This window comes from Salvelinus namaycush, unplaced genomic scaffold, assembly GCF_016432855.1.
Source record: "Salvelinus namaycush isolate Seneca unplaced genomic scaffold, SaNama_1.0 Scaffold1567, whole genome shotgun sequence".
Lineage (NCBI taxonomy): Eukaryota > Metazoa > Chordata > Actinopteri > Salmoniformes > Salmonidae > Salvelinus > Salvelinus namaycush.
In genome coordinates, this window is record NW_024058305.1 from 4,418 (window position 1) to 10,756 (window position 6,339).

Consider the following 6,339-nt stretch of genomic DNA (forward strand, 5'->3'; position numbering starts at 1 on the left):
TTAACAAGTCCAATACAGCTAATGAAAGATAAACATCTTGTGAATCCAGCCAACATGTCCGATTTTTTAAATGTTTTACAGCGAAAACACCACGTATATTTATGTTAGCTCACCACCAAATACAAATATAAAAGCACAGACATTTTTCAGAGACCAAATTGAAATACCTAAATACTCATCATAAAACATTTATGAAAAATACATGGTGTACAGTAAATTAAAGACAAACATCTTGTGAATCCAGCCAATATTTCCGATTCTTTAAGTGTTTTACAGCGAAAACACAATATAGCATTATATTAGCTTACTACAATAGCCAACCACACAACAAATTGATTCGTTAGGCACGTTAGCATAGCGAATAAGCCAGCAAAAGATATTTTTTTTCACTAACCTTCTCAAACTCCATCAGATGACAGTCCTATAACATCATATTACACAATACATATATGGTTTGTCCGAAAATGTGCATATTTAGAGCTGAAATCCATGGTTATACATTGGGAAAACGTAGCATCTTTTTCCCAGAAAGTCCGGATATTTTTATAACACTCACCTATTCTGACCAAATAACTATTCATAAACGTTACTAAAAAATATATGTTGTATAGTAAATGATAGATACACTAGTTCTTAATGCAATCGCCGTGTTAGAATTCTAAAAATAACTTCATTACGACATCCAGCTTACGTTATGGCGAGAGAGTGCCCAAAATCTGGGCGCAAACTAATAGTACACATGTACGACAGATATATGAAATAGCATCATAAAATGGGTCCTACTTTTGATGATCTTCCATCAGAATGTTGTACAAGGGGTCCTTTGTCGGGAACAATTTGTTTGGTTTTAGAATGTCCTCTTCTCCAGTCAATTAGCAAACCTAGCAAAGTGGCGCGAAGCTCTCCTTCGTAACAAACGCAGACAAAGCAACACGCCTAACGTCCCGAAAAAATTCAATAATCTAATAAAACTAAATTGAAAAAACATACTTTACGATAATTGTCACATTTATCAAATAAAATCAAAGCCGGAGATATTAGTCGTCTATAACGACAGCTTTTCAGAAGGCAATACCAGGTCCCTCTCGCGCGCTCCAGAAACAGGAAACTGGTGTCACGTCATGCCAAGAGCTTTCATTCGACCTCAGATCAAGTTATACACTCATTTCTTCTCTCACTGCCTGTTGACATCTAGTGGAAGGCGTATGAAGTGCATGTATACTAATACATATCAAGCACATTTATAGGCAGGCCCTAGAACAGAGCCTCGATTTGAGATTTTTCCTTTCTGACAAGAAGTTTGCTGCAAAATGAGTTCTGTTTTACTCACAGATATAATTCAACGGTTTTAGAAACTTGAGAGTGTTTTCTATCCAATAGTAATAATAATATGCATATTGTACGAGCAAGAATAGGCCGTTTAAATTGGGCACGACTTTTCCCCAAAGTGTAAATAGCGCCCTCTATCCTCAACAGGATAACTGGTTGTGTCTCCTTGCTGAAATGACTCCAACCAAACACTTCCTGTAGTTGTTGATCAGTCTCTCACGTTGCTGTGGAGGAATTTTGTTCCACTTTCCCATGCAGACCTGCTTTAACTCAGCGACATTTGTGGGTTTTCAAGCATGAACTGCTCGTTTCAAGTCCTGCCATAATATCTAATAAATTTTCATGTAGACTTGATTGTGTGTTTTGAAATGGTGGCACAACCAGTCATTGAGAGTAAGGGGGAAATTACTTTTTCACAAGGTGGAATTGGGTGTTGCATAACTTTGTTAATTAAATAAATTAATACCTATAAAAAAGTGTTATTTTGTAACTCATGTTCCCTTTATCTAATAGGTTTTGGTTGAAGATCTGATAACATTCAGTATTAAAAAAGCAAAAATAGAGAACCGGAAAGGGGGGAAATACTGTTTCATGTCACTGTATGTGCATGTGAAAACGACGTCAGTGTGCAGCTAACAGTATAGCTTCCACCACTGTCCCCATCCCCATACCGGGCTCAAACTAGTGGTCCTCTGCTCACTAACACACGTCACCTCACTCCTTGACAACACACCTACCAATTGAAAAATATCCTGACATAGAAATAAGTTCATATTATTATTATTAGGAGAGACTGTAACAGTGATGTGTTTAAAAAATGCTGGACCGCTGATGGTATGTAACGGCCAATGAGAGACTTTAAATCCACCGGTCTCTATATATGGTACTCCCCAGAAGAAGCAGTCCTCCATAAGAATTCATTGAATTTTACAGTGTTTAAATAAAATGTTTCATGGACAAAATTACACGTATTTAAGTATTTTGTTGTAGACAGGACAGAAAGTTAGTACTCTATAAAGAAAATACTTTCAATATCTTTACATGTTTATTTTTTATTTGTTATGTTCAGGTCATATAAAAAGCATGAGCTGAGCACACCCAGAGAAAATACTTATTGTAGAGTGCTGACTAACAGTGAATACACTGTAAGCTATAAAAACAAAGAGAGTTGCACACTCTATATATATAAACTCCCAGTCATTTATTGGGTAAAACACCAACGTTTCGGCATCACTGTGCCTTCTTCAGGGTAAAGTCATGAATGTTTGAACCAGGATATGTAGACAACAGTGCAATTAGTTCAACCAATGACAATCATGAGGGGTGTGTCATAATTATGAGGTTAATTAGAATGAATTGGGTGAAACTGTTAAAAGACTTTAGTTTACAGCATATTGAATATACTAGGCTATTGATATCATTAACATTAGCATAAGATTAGCATCAACATACAATATTGTTTAATTTAATTTCAAATATATTTAATTGTTTCCAATTTCATTAAATGTTATAAAATTGTAACCTTTTGGTACATCCTTAATGCATAATAAGCTTCATGAACAGGGGGAACATATTGGCTGTACGCTGATAAGCTGTAGAAAGAATATATTAATTTATAAGACTTCTTAATAAAACAGTAATTGTTCATAAGAAGGGCCTGAGACCAAAGTCAATATTCTGACCACTAGGGGTCAATGTTTTTCAATAGGAAATCCAGTAGGCCTCCCTCTGTAGTAGTAGGATCTCCATGTTACCTCCTCTCCTTGGTAGAACAACATGCTCAATACCTGTGTTTTTGAGGGAGGAGATGGGATCAACCTGTGTTGCTTCAACAAAGTGAGCTGCTACTGGATAGTCAGTGTACTTACAGCTATGCATTGTTTTAATAGTTTTATGTTTGCATACGTAGGCTTTCCAACATGAACATGTGATGAGATAGATTTCCCCATTTGTCTTGCAAGAGATGATACCCCTAACAGGGATTTTTCCACCTGTATGTGGGTCTCTGTAGAAGGATGTTTTTATAGTGCTATTGCACTGTGAGCATGAGCCACATTTGTAGTTCCCATTTGGAAGGTGTGTCAAGAGTGTCTGAGTGGGCTCAGGAGGCAGGTCAGATCTCACTAAGCTATCCGCAATATTGTGACCATGCTTATAGATCAACAGTGGGGGTTCCTTGAAGAGGTGTGCAATTTTTTCGTCTGATTGTAGAATATCCCAGTGCTTTTTCAGGATTGCTTTCATTTTCTCTGAACACTTGGTGTACTTAGTGCAAAATACTGTTGTGTTGTTTTTCTTCTTTGGTTTAGTTTTTAGCAAATCCTCTCTTGGTTTTTGAGATATTTTCATTGTTGCAGCATCAAGACTTTTTTTCCTGTAGCCTCTGATTTTTAATTTATTTTTAATTTTTCATTGCTGTCAAATTCTGACTGTTGGCAACAGATTAATTTAACCCTGAATAACTGGCAACATGGTAGACCATTTGATGGGAAGGGGATGCATACTATCCCACGTAGCAGGATCTTGAGGTCTGTTGGCTGTGTGTACAAGTCTGTATGTAAAACTTAATTCTCTTTGATGATCCATAAGTCCAGGTAGTTTATTATTCTCTCATCAGTCTACATTGTGAATTTGAGATATTCAGAGCTCTCATTTAGCAGAGTTTGGAATTAGTTAAGTTCCTGCTGACTTCCTTCCCAGAGCACAAAGACATCATCTATGTATCTCTTCCATGATAGGATTTTAGAGAGTAGGGGGGGGGTGTCTTGGTTCTGTATGTTTTAATTACCTTTATTTAACTACACAAGTCAGTTAAGAACATATTCTTATTTTCAGTGCCGGCCAAGAAACAGTGTGTTATCTGCCTCGTTCAGGGTTGGAACGACAGATTTGTATCTTGTCAGCTCGGGGATTCGAACTTGCAACCTTTCGGTTATGAGTCCAATACTCTAACCACAAGGCTACGCTGCCACCCTGCAGTACTTCCTCAAATTGTTCCACATACAGGTTCACATAGTTGAGGTCAAAGGGGGAGGCCATGGCTACACCCCGAATTTGAAGGAAAAAGTCTGACTCAAAGATGAATTAGTGGACAATAGCAGTTCAGTGAGACGCAAGATGCACACATTGGCTGGAGAAAGGGCAGGGTCTCTCTTTTGAAGGAAGTGTTGCAGGTCACAAAATATGTCTGTAATAGAATATACTTGTCAAAAACGAATGTAGACATTAATAAATGCATTTCTATGGCTTCCAACTTCTTCTTTTACAATGGAGGAGGAGATGGCTGTGCAGTTTCTTCCAAACAGCGGCCCCTGTCAGTCATCTAGGGTTAATACATATCATTGGACTGATCTGAAAATATCAGAACCTCCCTGATGTTGTTTTTATGTTGCAGGTGTTTTGGCCTGTTTTGGTCAACGAGATTTGATCACCACAATGCCAGATAGACTGGATGGACTGACTGGTTCCTGTATACAAATCCCATGTTCATTTGATATTCCTGGCCAAAATAAGTATACATTTAACAGTGCAATACTAACCTCTGGAGTCTGGACTAAAGAATCCCCATACTTTGATGTGTGTCCTGACAGGGTGATATTTAACAGTAGTGAGACGGTCAACAGATTTCAAGGGAAGATAACTGGAAACATGTCCCAGAAGAACTGCACCACAGTCTTCTTCAATGTAACCACCAGTTACACTAATAGATACTTCTTCAGGATTGAGAGTCAACCATTCCGTGCAACAGACATTGAAAAGTCTGTTGATATAGTTGTAGAGGTAAGAGACTATTTAACTTTTAACCAACTATTTTTCCAGTTTAGATTCCTTGCATCAAAGATAAGAGTAGAACAAGTGGATAATTTAACTATTAGTGTAAAATATATTTATCTACAATATATTACAGATTTGCCTTCCAGCCCCATCCTTACTGTCTCAGGTGAGGTGAAGGAAGGGACCTCTGTCAGTTTCAACTGCTCTGCTGTCGCTCCCTGTCCTGAACACCCCCCTGAGCTGACATGGACTCTCCCAACACAGTTCACAACTGAGAACCAACTGCAGGAGAATCCAGACCAAACCAAATCAGTTCTCTCCACGGTGACCTTCACGCCGTCATACCTTCATCATGAGAAAATCATCACTTGTACTGCAGTCTACCCAGTAGGGGCAAGCAACAAGACAGCTGAACATAACATGATGCTTAACGTTTCATGTAAGATTTAGTCACCGGTTCCTGAAGAATAGATCATTCTATCATGTTTCACTGATGATTGTAATAGAGTGGTTTTGATGAGACTATTCAATATACCATATCCAGATACATTCTAAATGAACCCCTCTCCCTCAGTCTCTCCTAAGGACACCTTCGGCCTCCATCAGTCCAGCTGATCCAGTATCAGTGGGCAGCTGTGTTAATCTGACCTGCATCAGTACAGCCAACCCTCTTGTGACAACCTTCACCTGGTTCAAGATCAGTGGGGGTAATTTAACACAGGTAGCATCTGGACTGAGTTACACCCTTAATGTGACTGCTGGTGATGGAGGACTGTACTTCTGTGAAGCAAGAAATAGTCAAGGCTGTGGCAAGTCAAAGGAAGTGCAGCTGGCTATTAAAGGTAAAACGGGCATGTCGGGCACAATCGTAGGTTAGATATACACTATATATTCAAAAGTATGTGGACACCCCTTCAAATGCGTGGATGCAGCTATTTAATGACATTGACATTAATGACCATGATTTTGGAATGAGATGTTCGATGAGCAGGTGACCACATAGTTTTGGTTGTGTAGTGTACATTGCATTTCACTCCACCCTTGTACTTTATTTGATGAATTTAAGGTCACTAATTAGTGTGGAACTAACCTGGAACTTTCTCATTCATGTGAGAAATTACCTAATATGTGCTGCATTTTCAGGGCAAGAAAAGACTGTTACCACAATGGTTTTTGGGATTGCAGCAGGAACTTTGGGGGTCCTTTTGCTTATCAGCCTGATCAGTGTTATTGGAT